Below are 19,329 nucleotides of genomic sequence, written 5' to 3' on the forward strand. Positions count from 1 at the left end.
TCCATTCACGTGCCAAATACTGGAATGCATGCTGTAGCATACTGTTCAAAATCATTATATTGGATTGGATTTATTCTTATCATGAGCAGAAGGGAAAAGTCACCTTCTCAGTCTCCAAAATTAGCCCCTCATTTGTTTGATCTTGCTTCTAATTTTGAGAAGGGACAGTCAATGACACTGGAATAATTTGAGATTTGCATATTTCTGGGGAGAAGCTTATGTTTTTATACATCTGTCATGTTTACAACACACCCTATCCTCTTTGTCATTATGGTGGTCACCCACAGCTACTCTTGAAGAACCTTCTTTTCTGTGATTTTCATGTCCAAGCAACTGGAAACAAAGTTTTTTTTTTTTTTTTTTTTTTTTTTTACAATCCAGTCACTAAAATGGACTCTGAATAAATATAGGATCTAACTAAACTTATAAATAGACTGTTGATTTAACCAAGAGCACTCACAGCTCTGCAGTTAACTTCTTTTTCTTCTCCAGACTGTACTTGATCTGCAGTGATTTTCACTGCAAGTTTGATTAACAATTCATCTATCCTCCAATCCAGAGATCTCCTTCAAAGCAATAAAATTTCGGTTGCCTCATCCAAATGAGTACACAAAGGGTCAAAAGTCATAATTGGTAGGTTGTGAACATTGTCTAGTGTCAAAAATTGAGCCTACAAATTCTTAAAATTAAATCAAAATGATTAAAACAATTATAGGCTTATAAGAGTGAAAGGTCTATTCAAGAGAACAGGAGCTAGAGGTGCTGACATTAAAAGCTTCTTCTCTCACTGTCCCTCAGACTCAGTGCAGGTGATTGGAATTGGTGAGTTAAAACTGTAAGGCATGAACTAAAATGAAAGTTTGAAAAGAAAAATATACAGACATGGTATGTGTTTACCTATTTGATTCTGGAAAAGAAACTTTAATTATGAAATATTGTACTGTTAGAGCTGAAGCCTTCACCAGCACTGCAGAGTGATGAAATGTTTAAGATTTTTGCTAACTGTCCAGGAATATTCAGTAGCTAAAAAATAAATAGCAAATGGTAAGGGAAGGAAATGGATTTTTAAGCCTCATTTAAAATTAAACCTTGTTTTTATTAGTATCAATCCATAATAGTAATACTTGTATTTGAATATAGTGTTACCAACAGGGAACATTTGGTCTATTTGGGACGTGCACTGAGATCCAAGCAGCTGTGGTGGCTTAGCCATTTTTAAATACTTAATAAACTGGCACTCCTAAACCTCACTTATTTATTATTATGGACATAAAATCCCTCCAAGGAAAGCCAGATGTTTAGAGAAAGCACTTTGGTTTCAGGGTTTTGAGCTGTGTATTATGTTTTTCATTATAAGATTTCCTATTCCTTCTCTCAGTATTTGTATTTTTTTTTCAGGAAATTGTTTTTAAGACTTTTTGTTTTTCAGCAAGAGCAGAGTTGCTTTTAAGTACTTCTAAAGTCATATTCAGATATGACTTACCCCAAAAATAAGCCCTGCAGAGTTTCTATCTTAAGAGCACTGTTGCAAATCATACGCCCTGTAACAAAATCTATGCCTTGTGACAGAGCTGTGTGACTTTTCTCACTTTCTGTACTCAGTACTAACATTGTTTTCTTTGTCTCACCAACCTCAGTTTGCATATGTTTCTCTCATATATATCATCCTCTCCTCACTGGCAGTGTTTAATGCCTTCATCTTTGTTCCTCCTTTGAAATCTCTTGTCTTTGAAGTTTTCTATGTGTATAAGTTGGATCCCAAATTCTTTTTTAATTTCTGCATAGAAACTTACAGCACCACGGTCACCATGTGTGAATCACAAGATTGGTTGTTCATCTTGGGCATCATATGTGCCCAAACTGAGTTTTGTTAGAAGGAATTTTATAATATTTGAAATGTGTATCTGTTTTTATGCAACATCTCAGGTTTTCATGTGCAGAATGGAAGTAAGCACCTCTGGTTGCTTAATGGTAGGCATTCAGTGGTCTTAAAATAGATCTATCTAATCAGAAAAGACAGTTGCCAGAACTGTCATTTATTGTTCATGTATACCATTTCATTAAATTTTCTGTGGTATTCTAAATAAATGGCACTTACTAAGAAGTTGGGAAGTTAAAATTAGAAAGAGGGAAGAAATCATAGCCTAGCAGAAAGTAATCGCATCTTAGAAAATATTTGCTCATAAATTATAGATAATAACTGTTTAAAGTTTGGGCAAAAGGAGGAAGAGAAGTGTGGCCATTTATGAGGAAACTGTGAGGTAAAGATGATGTGAAGACTAAAGATGTACTACTAATTCCTGTTCTCTCTCTGATAAATCTTATTCTGTCAGTTTTCTCAAAATTTCTGCCCTTTTTCTGCCCTGTCTCCAAAGTCTGTTTTGGTTTGTCTGCACATGTAGAGCTATGGGAAAATAATCAAAGAAACAACTGTTTGATGCAAAAAGCCGAAGGACATCCAAATTGATTCAGTCCAACAAATTCATTGGATCAAAATATTGGAGAATCATAAAACTTCTGAAAAAAACAAATGAAACTTAATTGAGAAAAACCTTAGGTACAAACCTCCTTTGACTTGATCCTTGAGATACCTTGAAATGCCATATTTTATGTCGCCTAGGTTAATAGAGAAACTGGGGAGTATACACCTTTTCAGATTAATTTCTGAGAAGTAATAAAATTGTTGCATGTGATTTTGTTACTGAATAAAGAAAGGAGAAAAAAATCCAAACAGGTAGATCAGAAAGTCACTTGAAACTCAGCAGACTAGACCATTTTACTCCTTTGATGAGATTGCTTTTCTTCAAATTCCAGTTTCCTGAGATCTTTGAGACTTGAAGTTGTCTTCTCAGACTTCATTGAACAAGAGTAAAGGGGATGGGAAGGGGAGAAAGAAGATACCTTTTATTATACTGTAGATAGTAAATATAGGGAGTCCTGAATTGTGCTAAACTTCATATAACCTTGACATATGTGAAATATTGGGATTTAGTGATCAATACCCGTTTCAGATTCTGGAAACTGACATGAGAAATTTTTTTTGGTGCTGAAATATTCAATATATGTGCATCAACACTGGTGTACATAATCATGTACTCAGTAATGAAGAGGCTAATATCCATCACATGCATAATACTTTACACAGAATTTACACAGAATTTCTAGGTTGGAAGAGACCTCAAGATCATCGAGTCCAACCTCTAACCTAACACTAACAGTCCCCACTAAACCATATCCCTAAGCTCTACATCTAAACGTCTTTTGAAGACTTCCAGGGATGGTGACTCCACCACCTCCCTGGGCAGCCTGTTCCAATGCCTCACAACCCTTTCAGTAAAGAAGCTCTTCCTAACATCTAACCTAAAACTCCCCTGGCGCAACTTTAGCCCATTCCCCCTCGTCCTGTCACCAGGCACGTGGGAGAACAGGTCAACCCCCACCTCTCTACAGCCTCCTTTAAGGTATCTGTAGAGAGCGATAATGTCGCCCCTGAGCCTCCTCTTCTCCAGGCTGAATAAGCCCAGCTCCTTCAGCCGCTCCTCGTAGGACTTGTTCTCCAGGCCCCTCACCAGCTTCGTCGCCCTTCTTTGGACCCGCTCAAGCACCTCGATGTCCTTCTTGTAGGGAGGGGCCCAAAACTGAACACAGTACTCGAGGTGCGGCCTCACCAGAGCCGAGTACAGGGGGACGATCACCTCCCTAGCCCTGCTGGTCACACTATTTCTGATACAAGCCAGGATGCCGTTGGCCTTCTTGGCCACCTGAGCACACTGCTGGCTTATATTCAGCCGACTGTCCACTATCACTCCCAGGTCCTTCTCCGCCTGGCAGCTCTCCAACCACTCATCTCCCAGCCTGTAGCTCTGCTTGGGGTTATTACGCCCCAGGTGCAGGACCCGGCACTTGGCCTTGTTAAACTTCATGCAGTTGACCTCAGCCCATCGGTGCAGCCTATCCAGATCCTCCTGCAGAGCCTTTACTTTCCTTTAGTATGTTTTTTAATTTAGAGATTTTTCCTTTTTGCTTGGCAGCTACTCATTTGATACTCAAGACAGAAGAGTGCTGTTTACATATGTGCATTTATTATATTTATGGGATGCTGCAATCTTTCAAACACTGCAAAGATTGAAGAGGAAAAGGGAATATGGATTCATCATTTAATTTCTGGATTAGACATTAAGTATAATTTAAAGGAAATAACAGCAAATAAGTAATTTACATTTGAAACAAGTATAAGGAGGAAATGGAGGGAGGATTTTTTTGGATTTACCATGACAAAACTAGGTAAGTAAGTTTAATAGAACCAGGTCTTCTAATAAATAAAACCTTTGATAAAATGGATTTTATCAAAAGACTTTATCATAACAAACAAGTACCATTAGCAGCAATTTTAAAAAGCAACACAATATTCTAGTAATCGTTATTTTCATTTTTCTACAGCCTTTTGAAATAAGTTTTCCAAGATCATTGTCATAAATGCTACCATTTGAGATTCTGGATATACTTTTATGGAATATGTGAATTCATGCTCTTAAGTGGAAAATCAGTGGCTGAAAAGGATTTGAAATTACTTGAAGAATGTTAACATAGGAACACTTAATTTGAGTATAGAACCTGAAGTATGTTTCTTTGTTTGAATGGTGGAGTAATGTCAGTTACTGAGGATCAGAAGATTTGTCATCTTTCCTTTTTAAAGAAATGAGTCCAAATCAGTGGAGCATTTCCAGCAGCTGACCGTCTGTCCCTGATTTTCATTTTTTTCTTTTAATTAATTTGTGTAGTCCATGTTTTTTTATTGAGGCCTCATTGCTGTTTTCTGAATGGTGGAGATTATCCTTTTAATATCTTCAAAATAAAATGTTATTATTGTACCATGTTACAAATAGAATTAAGTAGTATGCACACAAGATAATTTTCATAACTGACATTTTCCTGTGTTTTTTATTTTTTTAATAACTTTATAACTTTTCCTCTTCCCACATATATTGAAGGTGCTATCCCTTCAAAAATAAAGGTATAGTTTGAAAATTATCTGCATTTGGTGTTAGGAGGTTTGTTTTTTTTTTTTTTTTAGTATTTAGATTGTTTTTTTTTGTATCAAGTCTAGAACTAGTAAGTGGAAATCAAGAAAATCAAGAGGGTTTATATTCAAGGTTTATATTGTAGGTTTATATCCTAGGTTTAGGTATCAAGCATATTTATTATAGATAGAGGTATAGATAACAAATATTTCAGTCTATAACGTCAATTATACTACAGGTACATCGCATTAAATTTGACTGTTGTACCACTCATGCCTGTTGATTAGAAAAATACTACTAATAAAATTCAGTATCAATGGTTGCTTCTGAAAGAAACAGTTGCTGAGAGTCTCAGACTTGGACTCCACACCTTCCATCACACCTTCCAATCTCAGTCAAAGGTTTGTTTCGAGAAGAGAACTGGTGTACAGGCTCTTGCTGGAGCAGGTGTAAATAAAAAGCAGATTTCTAAGTTATGAGCCCCACAGCTAACAACTTCCTGGCATAGTTGCTTATGGATTCAAGTATAGGACTTCCACTTCTTTATGTATACTTGTGTTAAAGGAAGACAATGACAGCTAACTAGGTGATAGTTTAAAATTAATCCTAAGTATTGTACTGACATTCTGAAGTGGTGCATAGTACAAAACTGGTACATAGCAGTACCTAACTGGTTACTCATCTTTGCTGGGAATGGGCATGTGTCGTAGGGACAAACATAAATATGATGTGCTGCATTATTATATTTACAGTACTATGCAAATGTGGTTTCCTTTCAGATACATTATTAAAAATGTTCCAAGTCTAACAAGATCTAAAAAGAGGTTCTCTAGGATTTCAGGAGATGTCTGAAGTTCCTAGGCAGTTCTGTTAAGCACAGTGCAGTTAAACCCACCTCACAGTAAAGCAAGAAATAGAAGCTGCAATGCACCACTGCACCCAAATCTGATTTTATTCACAATCATAACATGTAGTTTCACTGAAAGCAAAGATTATTTACAGGCACAATTTTTTCTGTCTCATAAGATTTCTTTATTCTGGGTGTAGTTCTTTTTGTAGTCTCGAGGTCTTTGTTATATGAAGGCTTTTTCCTTTGGACCTCAATGTTTACACTTTGCTTAATTGCTTTCAGCCAAAATTTGAATGTTCTCAGGCACAAGGAAATTTGGCACTACATTATTTGGATCAGATTGTCTAATTACTTGCAGTAAGATGTCCAGCACTTTTGACTGAAGATAAGCCTGCACTATAGAATTCTGATTTTGGATCTATAATCACAACTTTTAAGTTCAGAAATGTTCAGAGGTCACCTGGAAACAAATCTGGTTACAAAATCAGAAGTGATTTATGGTCAAAATATAATGTAAATTATGTATGAGTTAATGTGTTACTATGCTATTATGTGGTCTATATTAAAATACAGAGAAAAAGGGTTTGTAACCCTTAGTTAGATTAATGCGCTTTTCACTTTTCACTAGGATATCAATAAAACACTAATGCCAGCCTTGTCTGTGAATAAAATACCTATAAACACAGTATATAACACGTTTTTACATAGTTGACCTATTGAACATTTCCACATGTTTTTCATTTATGTGCAATTGTTCTCTCTTACTAGACTCTGTTCATTTCTTTAAAACTTGATTTAAATGGAACAGTCACCTTAAATATCTTAACAAGTGTAGCTGACCTTTTTGGGGAATTCTCTAAAAAGGGTTGTATGCAGCTGCTGCCCAAGGTGTGCTTAGATCTGGTTTGTGGAATGAATATGGTAGAAGCATCCTCAGAAGAGTTTTTACAAGTGCAGTGTAAAAGCTAGACACAAGGGAAATATTGGCACAGGTCAAAGAAATGTATTAGTGATGCATATAATCTCCCCACAGTTATGCTGTGGTGTGCTCACATGGGCGATATATTGCTTAACTGGTAATAGGAAGCCATTGTTTTCTTTAGAGATCAGAAACATGAACTTCTGGCATGTCATATGAACACATGCATAATGTAATAACTTAAACATATGTCACTTGTAAGGTAGGTGTGAAACAAGGTTATTCAAGTTGAAAGACTGTAGAGTTAGCTATAGAGTCAAGAGGAAACACAGGAGGATGCATGCTCTAGGAACAGACAAAAAATGTTTTCAGAGGTTGCTTTTGTTCTGTTATGTGCAAAAATTGAAATCTACAATTCACACTTATTCAATCCCTCTCACTCTTTCTTTCCCCTCTTTTTCCTTTTTTTTTTTTTTTTTTTTCATTCTGAAGTGCTGGGGGGTGGGTTGGTATTCGGTGGGAGGGAAGATTTTTTGGATACATTTTTATTATTTTTGTTTTTCATCAGTAATAAAAGTACTTCATAGTTTTTTATGTTGCATTATACATCTATATATTAGAGAAAAAAAATACAACTTTACCTTTCATCTCAAAAGGAATTATTTGTGCCATATCTGAGACAGAGAATAACTTTATTTTTTTATTTAATATTAATTCTGTTATAGTTTATGGTTCAAAATCTTTGAGAATATCTGTCATTTTACATATTTGTTATATGTCATTGCTCAGTTCTGGCTACTGAAAACACCATCTCTCAGCCTGATGACAGTTTGTGCTCTAAGTGTTCTTATTCGTTTCAAGGTGTATGCTCATTTCCTTCTGGTAATGGGACAAACCTTCTTTGGCTCATAAACCCCAAAGCAAATTTAATTTAAAAATAAAGCTGAGGAGTGATTTAGCTATATTGTAACCTTGCTGTTCTTTGGATTCTATGCCCTTCTTGTAGCTAAGAACTTGCAGAACAAAAGATGTTTTAAATGTACAACACTAGAGTTTAAATATGAGCAAACATAATGGATAAATCACAGATTTGGGGTTCTGTAAACTGCGTCCGTAATAAAGAAGTAATATTCATAATCACTGTGGTATAAAAAAAGTCTAGTGGTATGTTAAAATTTCCTCCATCACAAAGAAAAACATTCATATATAGGTTGTATCTGTTTTGAAATCATTTGTTTGTGGATCAGGATAATTTGCAAAAGCCATACACTTTTTGAGTGAGTAGCCTGGCTACATGCATTTTTCATATTTATTTATTTATTTATTTATTTTTAGTTTAAACAGAATTATAACTAGGAAGTCAGATCTGAAACTTGCAAACTTTCTGTAGAAATGACTCTACAAAACCCTGACCAGTTGGAAGGAAGAGTACATTTTCATCTGCCATTGGAACTCAAAGACTTCTCTTCACTGTGCAGATCTATAGAATTACTATTTTTTTAGCTCTCAAATGAATATGCAGTGTTTGTGAGAGAGAAAAAGCAAGAGACCAAACTGTTTCCAAATTACAAAACTGAGGACTTGAGATCAAGGTGGTTCTTACTTCCACCTGTTTGTGAATTGGCAATAAAATGGCTCTGTGGAATATTCTTCCTCTCCTCAGCTGTTAACAGCAGTAGGGATAGATGTTAGGGCTCATCGCTTATGAACTATCATTTGTGTCTTTAAAATAAGGCCTTATTGTGGCTGTAACTGCTGTGAATGGTTTGTGAAACCATGATGCAAAGGAAGTCAGTAGAAAGTTTGCCATTGACTGCAGGAGTCTTTGGATCAGGCCCTGGGCTTTTAAGTCTGTAACTGTCATGGAAAATAAATATTGTACGTTAAGGAGCAAGCTCCAGGGGCTCCTAAAAGTGGCTTAAATAGCTAAGAGGGGAGCAGTATAATAACTTCAGCTTTCATATAGTAGGTTCTCACTAGTTTCATATCCCAGTGATACTGTTGGGACTCCCAAATCACTGGTCAACAGTGTAATGATACGTGGCAAATTACCTAGGTAATGGCAGTAGGATAAATCACCTCCAGCCAGTGCTGGTTAGCCAAAGAGGGGTATGCTATGTATTAACTGGAACCTATTCCTCAAAGACAAAATCAAAGGAAAAACAGACTTGAGATTTTTTTTAATATATTTTTTTTAACCCAGTATGATGATTAGTGGTCATTAGTGAAGATGATCTATTTTTCCTTGTGAAAAGGCTAGTGAGTGACTTTAGAAAAGCAAATGTGAATGTGTAACTTTTTACAGAAATTGCTGGAAGGGATCAGAGATTTCACAGCAGTTTTCACCTTCAAGACAGAATTTCTGTTTGCATTCTTCAAATAAGGAAAAACAACATGGTGGAAAATATTCAGGAAGTTTTGGTAACATCCAGTGCTGTGAACTATAGTTGGTGACTTGACATTATCACTTTAATGACAGAGAAACAGCAACAACTCCCAAACCTCCTAAATGTTTTGCTGGGGTGACATGAAGATGAAGGTCAAAATGCTGTCAACTCAACTCAGTAGGAATTGAAGGCGCTGAGTATGATTAGGATCCTGGCAAAAGAAAGTGCTGTAATTAGTCTTAGCCACAGCACAAACCAGAAAGTCAAATAAAGAAAGTCACAGAAAAGTGTAATATTTTTTTCATACCTCTACCCAGAAATGTGTGACTTTTAAGTCACACCTGATGCTCACAGTTAGCTGTGGGAAAAGTAAATGTAGTTTAGGCTGATGCCAATTACAATAATAATAATTTGAATAGTCTTATAATGTTACAAGATATTCTTTCTGACATTAATGAATCATGTGCTAGTGAATTGAGCAGTTAAAGCAAGGTGTTAATGGAATAGCGGTACATTGACTAGCATTAAGCACATCCTGTGTTAGGCAGTGATATATGAGTCCATGATGGTATTTTTGGAACTTCCTTTGTGGAGCATTGTTGATTGTCAGAATTATCACTTCTTTATGAAAGGGGAGGGGGGGTGGGTGGGGTAAACGACTTATCCATGTCTATTGCAGAGTTAAAATTATAACTCCTCTGTTTTCAGTCTGGGTGTGTGGACACAAACCATAGAAGCTCTCATCTTCTTTTATTGATCATATTGCTGTTTTTATGCTGTTGATGCTTTATCGTATGTAAGTGTATCTATGCAGTTTTTTTCAAATGTTTCAATTTGAATAACTGTGATGGCTTACAGACTTTACTTGCATGTAGGTTGCCAGGTGAGGTTTAGAATGATTTTTATACAACATTCAAAGCCCTTTGACTTAGAACCAGTATTTATACTTTCTCAAAGAAACTTGTTTTCCTACTGTGACCTGCCCATCTCTGGCTTTCCTATAGTGTTTCTGACAAAAACAAAACAAAACAAAACAAAACAAAACAAAAGTTTGAATGTATATATATTTATACATATCTCCAAGACTCTCCTAATGCTGTGATTTGCATTTCTGACTAATCTATTTCCCCAGCAACCTGAATACAATGTTGTAAGAGAGAAGCAGATCTGATTCATCATCTACCATAAAGTATGGCCAAATCATACCTGAGTTCTAAAGATGAGTAGAGGTTGAATGACAAAAGATTAGACTGAAACAGTCATGGTGGATTCATGCTAGCAGCAGAATACAAAGAACCTAACCTAGTGTTTGATCAAATGAGACTTCACCTTTTCAGTAGATTTTCACGTGATTAATCCAAACAATGAATACTAATCTTCATATGATTGTCAATATTTAGATTACAGACAGACTAGAAAATTCTGGAAATTCTGTTAAATTTACACTTGTGGCAGTGAATTCCATAGGTGAGTTATATTAATGAAATGATTTGAAATCAATATCAATGTTTGTAGTAAAGAGTAATGATTTCTTGGTTTGTTGGCTGAATACTGTTCAAGTGCTGCAGAGGATTAGTTTTTTGTTAACTCATTGGCTGGGATAGAAAGAATAATAATATAAATTGAACCTTGTTTCCATCTCAGGTAACATTTGTATCTGGGATAGATCCCTGATAACCTTGAAAAGTTTTGAGTGCTTCAATGTCCTTTATTTTTGCTGGGATTTCAATTGGTCCTGACAGACAGAGCTGCGTTTAAAATCTGTTCTTTAAACATCTTTACTTTCTTTCTGTACGGAAAAATTGATTAAGGAGAGGAGTTTGGGTTTTCTCTTCTGAAAAGATTTTCTTTGTGTCTGGACAAGAAACAGTGGCTTCTGCATTTTACAGACTTTGTGTTGACGAACTAATTGTTTTACAAAGGTGGCCCTTCTCTCTCACAAGGGATAATCAGGGATGCTATTTCTTTCCTCAGGAATTTGTTTTGTTGTGGCCCTACTTCTAGTTCCAGTCAACTCTCATTTATCTCAGAATGACCTATGTAGCCTCCTGACTTTTCTCCTGTGTCCCCCTTGTAACATGCTCTTTTTGCAGAACCACCAGAAAGCTAATAATTTTCTGGATAATGTTTCTGACTTTGATTTAGTCACTGGTGGGATCCAAGACCCTCCCAACATCATTCTCTCTCTCTCTTTTTTTTTTTTTTTTAATATGATTTTCTTGTCAGAGTCTGAGTGAAAGAATGAAAGAACCACCCAAATACTTGTATAAAAAAGAAAGTGCAATTATTTTCAATGAAATCATCAGATCAGAGGTATAAATATCTATTTCATCATTTGACCATATTTCAAGAAGAAGGTAGTCACTCTCTAAAACCAAGAAGGCAGTCAAATGTTTAAATTTGCCAAACAAATCTGTTTATTATTACTGTTGTTGTTCTTCTTCTTATTATTATTATTACTATTTTACATGGAGCCTTACACCATTCTTGTGAAAAGCATAGGGACTGAGTCAAGTACAAAAATAAAGGTCATATTTTCATGATGATAAAATTATGTTTAGTATGATTAAAAAGGTTGAAGCTACACTCTCAACAAGTGGAACAACTACTGTTTGTAGTGCTAGACTGCCTCTGCCAAAGTTTGCAACAGGAACCAAATGTCCATTGTTTGATAATGTTAACTTTTCCAAGACACGTCATCAACCACAGTTTTTCCTTGCCTGTACCTAGAAACAAGATTATTATTATTATTATTATTTGCATCCTAGTTCGATGATTTCACCAACTTCATTTTTTGTTGAGAATACACTTCTGCTCTTATAAAGGTTTTCATGAAAACTAAGTAGATAGAGCTTTCAAAGCAATTTGGATTATGTAATGAAAAGAATGTCTAAGATACAATCACAAGGCTTTAAGATTCCAGATATAACCATTAAGTCATTGATAATCTTCCAAAGTCTGAAAGAAATGTTACCTTTAATAACTTAAACGGGAAAAAAAAAAGAAAAGAAAAGGAAAAATGGAAGTCTCTTGTTGAAAATATAAAGTAGAATACATTATGTTGCACTATGGGGTTCTTTACAAGCTGGAAGTTTCCCCTTAAATAAGACATTTATTGAAAATTTATTTTTTTGCATGATACTAATAATACAGTCTTGCTGAAAAAGAAACAAAGTAAATTTGCAAGTCATTTAACTGAAAGGAAATCGTGGGCTAAAAATTACAAACATTTTTTTGGACAAAATCTCCAAAAAAAGAGGTGCATAACTTGTTAAAATTCAACCTATCAATCCAGACTGTTGTCAAAGTATCAAAGATATATAGCCTAAATTTGATGAACCAAGTTATGCTGCTGCTAGTGTGGCAGACTTAGTAACCAAACTGAGGTGGGAAGAAAGTATGAGCTACATGTACTTAATTGCAATGGTCATATTTTAAATTTGGCATGGCACAGGATGATAATATGACCTGAACTATAAAAATGAAAAAGGAAAATTGAAGAAATACCCTAAAAGCATAAACTTATTACCCAAATGAGGTGTCATATTTCAGCATATGAATTCTGATGTGTATCAGTATGTCCACTAACAGGATAAATTCTGTAAAGAAGCTTTGGCTTCTTTATCTTAAGTCTCCTTTACTCGATTCACATTTAGAAATAATAAAATAAAAGATTTTACATGAAAACACAGTTCTACTTTGTAACTACAAAACGAAGGGTAAATCCAAGTAGGGGCCTTGTGGTCTGGGGTGGGGGACAGGTAGATGAGAAAATGACTGCTTCGGTGGTTGGGCTTAGGGGGTAGTAGTTAGTGTGGGTCATATCCTACCTAGAGGCCAGCCACAAAAGTTGTCTGACTGGGACCTATGCTGTTGAACATATCTATCATTGAGTTGGAAGAGCTGATGGAGTGCACTCTCATCAGGCATGCACAACATGAAATCGGGCATTCTATATCATCAAACATTCTATACCCTCAAGATAAGGGCTGCCATTCAGGGGTGGGAAGAGAGCCTTGAGGAGAGGATCAATGGGCACATTATTAAATAAAGCAAGAACAAATACAAAGTTCTGTAGCTGAGAAAGATTGACCGGTTAAAGCAATACTGGGGAGAAGCTCTCTTCTGGAAATGTCTAGGGACTGGTGGGCAGGAAGCTGAGTACAAACCCCGAGTATGCAGTGATAGAGGCTGGAAATATCCAGCTAGTATGGACAGGAGCATGTCCCATCGGTCAGCAGAAGGGGCTATATTCCTCTAGTCAGCACTGTTAGGCCATTTGTGCATACTGCATCCAGTTTGGGCTCTCCATTACATACAGAATATTGGAGAACCGGAGTGACTTCAGGGGAAGCCCCAGTGTGGCTGGTGCTGGAGCTCCTGCCCCTTAAGCAGAGGCTCAGGGACAGGGATAGCTCACCCACAAAAAAATAAGGTATGTCTGTTTTATTAAATGTTTTCAGTAGATTCTCATAATGCTATTTATTGAAATATCATCCTGCTCTGTGATGGGTATCTTATATAAGGCAGTGGATTACTCTCTAGTTGTGAATTCCTTTCTCCATGATCTGTCAGAGGAGTTGATTTTAGTGTCTCAAAGTTGATGCCTTATTTTTGCACTGTTGCCATAGGTGAAATAGATCTACTGTTTAGCTTGTTTGTTTGTTTTCCCGCGCTGATTTATCAAAGACAATTGATAGGTAAAAGCGAAACTGATAACAAATCATTCTTATTACTGTATTTTCTATTATAGCTTTGAAAGAAATAGTGCCTGTATTGAAAAGCCAGAAACTCACTGAATTTAAAATCTGTGTCATTTTGCTGAAGTTAATGGACTTGTGCCAATTTATGTGAAATGATTATCTGGCCTCTGTTCTGGAGCTAGTGGGGAGGGCTTTTCCTACTTATCTTTTACTTTATTAGTGTCTCAAATATAAATATCACTACCATGTATTTGTGTGTCTCAAAAATACATGGTACTGCCATATATTTGCATGTCAGTCACTTTGTAGAATTGGTTTTCATTAGGGTTGCCCAGGAAGCACATAAAGGGTTTGATAATTAGTTATTGTTTGACCCAAAAATAACAAAATAAACACAAAGTAGTTCTTGCCAACAGAGTAATTGGCAGGAAACTAAAACATTTAACTCTAATATAGATCTCAAATAAAACTTGATATGTAACTATGAAATGTATAGAGAGGTATGTTTTACTAATACTGTACTGGCATAACAGAGGGAAAAACTTCTGCTCTCCAATAAAGGAGATTCACTTTCCTGACATCATTAATGTGAAAGGAGAATTTGGCCTCCATCTTCTTAAGCCAGCCTGTCTTTGTTATTGATAAAGCTGCTGGTTTTCTTGGTCCATTGTACTGGTCCAGACTTTAGGCTTGAGCCTGAAGAAAGGCAGCTTTCTCAAGAATCAGAGTAGTAGGTCAGGGTTGTTCAGTTGATCCATATCTGCTAGCATTAGAAAATATGATGAACTGCACTGAAATGAAACCATCAGGTTCTTAAACTGAATGGCTCCTTTTTTGAGTTCAAGAAAAAGTTTAAACCACTGGATAAAATTATGGGCCAATTATGTATATACTTCTTTACCACTAGAATAAAGGAAGCCATAATTCTGTAGACTTACATTTTATTGAGTTCATCTGTTTTCATTTATAAATAGAATGTAAGAGAAGAAGAAATCTATACTGGTGGACAGTGATAAAATGCGGCTTCTGTACACTTGCATTGAAATCAACCAGAACACTTAGTTTCTTTCTTTGACAGGTTAAAAGAAGACTCAGAAAAGGCAAAACTACTTTAAGAATGTCAGTCTTGAACATTGTAGTTGTTAATGCCAGTCTTGAATATTATAGTTAATAAATCACCATATTCAAGTTCCTGCTTGAATAGAGGAAATTTGGAAGGAAGAAATTTTTTAACAACTTTTTAAAGAATAAATTAGACCAAGCCTATAAAACTCCATTTATGACATAATTCAGAAAAACAAAGCAAAACAGCAACAACAAAAAATCACTTTTTAATTACCTTAAGAATTCCTAAGCATCTAATTTCACTATTCAGAATGTTTAGACTTGTCCTTGTGTGTTGAGCCTTTCAAAATTAAATACATTTTAAATCTAAAAAACAGGGACAGATGAGGTATTCATTGTACAAAAAAAAAAAAAAAAAAAGCTGGGGCAACAAACCAAAAGATCCAAAAAGTACCATCATTAAAATTCTGCTGTTGGATGTCACTTGGGCAATCACTGCCCAGAAAAGTGTAATATTTTTTAATTTAAGATAGTTACAGTTGTTGATATTAACTTATTGAGAATGGTATATATACTGTTAAATCTCTCTTCTATTTGCTACTCAACAGTTATCTTACTTTACATCAAAGTCTTAACATTAATCGCTGGAATAAATTATAATTAGGGTAGCAGCTGTTACAAACAGTAATGAAGTATTTAGTACACCTGTCACTAATGAAGAGTTTCTGTAAAGTATATTAATTTAAGTATGAATGGTATCGCTTGCTAATTGCCTTTATAGTATATTGAATAAAAGATAACATATTTGAAAGTACCCCCTTAGATCCCTGTAGGAGTAATTAGGACTGTAAGTATAGCCTCATAGTGTTTTCATAGCATCATTAAGATGAAATGATTAGTTAACTAGCATTGTAGCAGAGCTGAACTGAAGGAGTAGTGTTAGCTGAAAAAGAGTTAGTTTACTAACTCTTTCTACTTGAAAGAGTTAGTAAATCAGTGATCAAAATATTGATTTTATGCATGTGTATGGATATGTTACTTATGTGGAATCTGAAAAAAATACTATCGTATACTAAAAATCAAAACTAAATACTCTTCATTTAAATATTATATCATAATATATAATATATAAAAATATATTCCAGAATATATAATTCTGAAAATATCATTTAATTTTTCATTCTGACACCATGATTATGTTGCACTGTAAGATTCTGTTGAGTAGGAAGTGGCAAAACTTCACTATAATCAACTGGGAAACCAGGAAATGCTGTTTCCAGCCAAAATACAGATGTATTTTACCACTTCGAGTTAAGTCACAGCAAAGCATGTGTGGGCTGAAAAGTCCAAGCAAGTAAGTGAATGTTAATTTAACACAGGAAGCTTTACTATAGTATTGGTAGCCCCAGCAGTGGCAATGGGGTGACACAAACTAGTGGTCCCCATAAGTACTGAGAAACCTTGTCGGGCCTGTAGCCTTTCCTTAATTTCCACATCGTCATTATTACTGCCATTCAGCTACCTTCACAGAGATGCCCTTCACATCTCACGGTAAGCCTTCCTTGTCTCTGTATGTAAAGAGGCATAAAGATGTAACAAACTGAGCCTGTGGACAATGGTGAGACACAAAACTGTGAAAATGTGTCCTCAGAAGAAAGCAAAGCAAGAGCTAAGATGGGGCTCCATCATGACTGAAAGGTAAATAACCTTGTTAACGACAAGCTGTTTCAGAGAAATAAGCAACTTTTTCATCATTTTCTCTTTGTAGTAGAAATACCCTAAAGATGAAAATTTTGCTTCCCACTCTGGCCAAAAAGTATTAACGCTACTTAGGCAAGACTCCCAAAAGATGAGTCCAATAAAAATTTATTAATTTCTTGGATTTCTTTTCACAGACTTAACAGATTTAAATGACCTAAAATACATGAACAGTATAGTTCTGTTTGCTTCTCTGTAGAGTTCAAAATCATTTTTCTAATAGCTGTCATAAATTGCATGTTCAGTGCCCAAAGGGCTGTCTAGCAACTAGAGTCTATTCAGAGTAAGGGCTACTCCAGTTATTTCTCCTTTTTCCTTACCTCATGACCAGCAGATGGGATGTAAGGAAACATAGGAATCATTATTCATGCACTTGAACACTTGAGAGCTCCTTTACAAAGGTGAGCCATCTGTTTACTACAGAAAATAATTTTTAATGATTGTTTTTCAACACCTGAGTACCAAAGAGCAACTTTTTAAAAGGTCAGAATGATTGCCTATATTTGACTGCCATGGGAAATCCATCAGGCAATAATTTAACCTATATGCCTCTACACATACACATACAAGTCCCATATTGTATTACAAATCTGTCATCCACTTTGTATTTCCCCAAACAGTCTTTTTGACTCATAAACTGTGTTTTTCTTAAAACTGTGGTCTGTGTAATTCTCTCTGGAGACACGGGAGAGGAAAAGGATCGCAGTGAATTGTTTCCAAAGTGCCTGTGAACATAGGGATGCTTAAGAATTTGAAAGTGAATTTATTTAATGTTGAGATCCAAAATGTGTAAGGCAAAATTGGATGGATATCATTGTGGAGGGTCTCTTTCTGGAATTAAGATAGTCATAGCGTGTGCCACCAGGGTTCTAAAAATACTCCTCTCACAAAGTATAGGAAATGTTATTAATGCTTTTTTTTTTTTTTTTTTTTTTTTTTTTTTTTTTTTTTTTTTTTTTTCTGAATCACTCTGTTTCCTGAATAAACCCAGCTGCGTACAGCTAATCCAATCAGTGGATCACTGCTCTGCTTGTCTGCCAGTTGTGTGAGGTTTACTTGAGGCTTTATTTCATCACGCGGACAGAGTAGTCAGAGTTTTAATTTTCTTTTATTTGAATGGAGAACAACAACAGCAACCTTTTACTCAAATAATTGAAGTGGCATATGAAGACAGTTATGCTACTTCCATAGTCACTCTGTTAAATATACATGGCACTCTGTAGCACTTAGGTAGATTTGCCTGTTTAGGGTTCTGCAATTTCAGCATTATTCTTATTGTGCATTTGTAAAAATACTGTGAGAAAGTCTTAATAAATGAAATGTAATTCATGAGAAACTATCCTAGGAAACATTCCAGGAAACATAAAATGTAAAATGGCTCTTCCTTCCTTCCTTCTTTCCTTCCTTCCTCCCTCCCTCCCTTCCTTCCTTTTTTTTTTTTTTTTTTGTTTTAATAAGCTGTGTTTAAGTAATCTCAGTCCGTGTCCACGTTTAAAGAATTTATTATAGATTTTTTTTTTTTTAAGTTTTCACTGTGCTATCCCATTTTGAGTTACTGAAAAAATAACTTCACAAAAATATGGATGGTTTTCTGCTTTATATTCTGAAACAGAATTGGTAAGGCTGGAGAGAAAACCTAGAAATAGTAGTTTCTGTTTTTAAAAAATTGGTGTACCAATATGTAATAACAATTTCTAATGATTTTGTCTTGAGGCAGTTTTTTCTTAATTTGTGATAACTTTCTTACTCCTAATTTAGGGTAGCCTAAATTCTATGGGATTACAAACTTATTAATAGGAAAAATGAAAATAAACAATAGATATTAGAAGACTGTATCTTTGTGGTTTGTTTGTTTGTTTGTTTTTTCTGTTCATCTCATGCTTATTCTTCTGTTTTTTAAATGCCATCTCTAAAGTCTTACCATCAAGTTTGTATCCAAGTCATTTTATCAAACCCTGCTTTTACTTACAAATTTGATTTGGTTAAGCCAGAGGAAATGCAGCATCAAGATGACAGGGTTATTGCTCTAAAAGAGAGCACTATGTTGCTTCAGAATTTGCAGCTTACTCTGTCTTTCTGTATGTAATGAAAGCTGAGTAACAGATTACAGAACTATGTAATTTTACACTGTCCAGACAACATGATCTTATCAGCATGTGATTCCCTACTGTCAAGATTGTGGATAGTAGCTGTATTTTCCTGTGAAAAACTGGAAGGAATACTTTGTTCTTAAAAGCATCTTTCGTATTCATTTTAAAAATGAATGGTGTGCATTTCAAACAAACCATTTAATTCACACTCTGCTTAATAATAATGATTTCTATTGTTGCCATTTTCAAACAACATTAATTCTAAAGACAGAAAATTGATAACATGACTGCACAGATGTCAGAAAAGGTGTTTCTAGTGTTGCCATCACCAAAGATTACATAAAGATGGGTACATCAAGTCACACTGATTTTTTTCCTTTACTTGAAAAGTGAGGGTATATTGTAAAAATTATTTAGGATACACATAGTTTGCAGATTCTTGAAGAACTTGTCATTTTAAGGTTTACTATAAACTCATCTGAATCTGCAGAAGTTTTTTCTATTATACTAATATAGTTGTTATCAAAGATGAATCA

General features: G+C 35.2%; 1 protein-coding gene across 4 annotated transcripts in view; it reads left to right on the top strand.

Annotated features, from left to right (window-relative positions):
- BBS9 (Bardet-Biedl syndrome 9) overlaps window positions 1-19,329 on the top strand; it is a 335,690-nt gene that overhangs the window by 265,627 nt on the left and 50,734 nt on the right. The gene's annotated exons all lie outside the window — the stretch shown is intronic.

Source organism: Oxyura jamaicensis, chromosome 2 (assembly GCF_011077185.1).
Source record: "Oxyura jamaicensis isolate SHBP4307 breed ruddy duck chromosome 2, BPBGC_Ojam_1.0, whole genome shotgun sequence".
NCBI classification, from domain to species: domain Eukaryota; kingdom Metazoa; phylum Chordata; class Aves; order Anseriformes; family Anatidae; genus Oxyura; species Oxyura jamaicensis.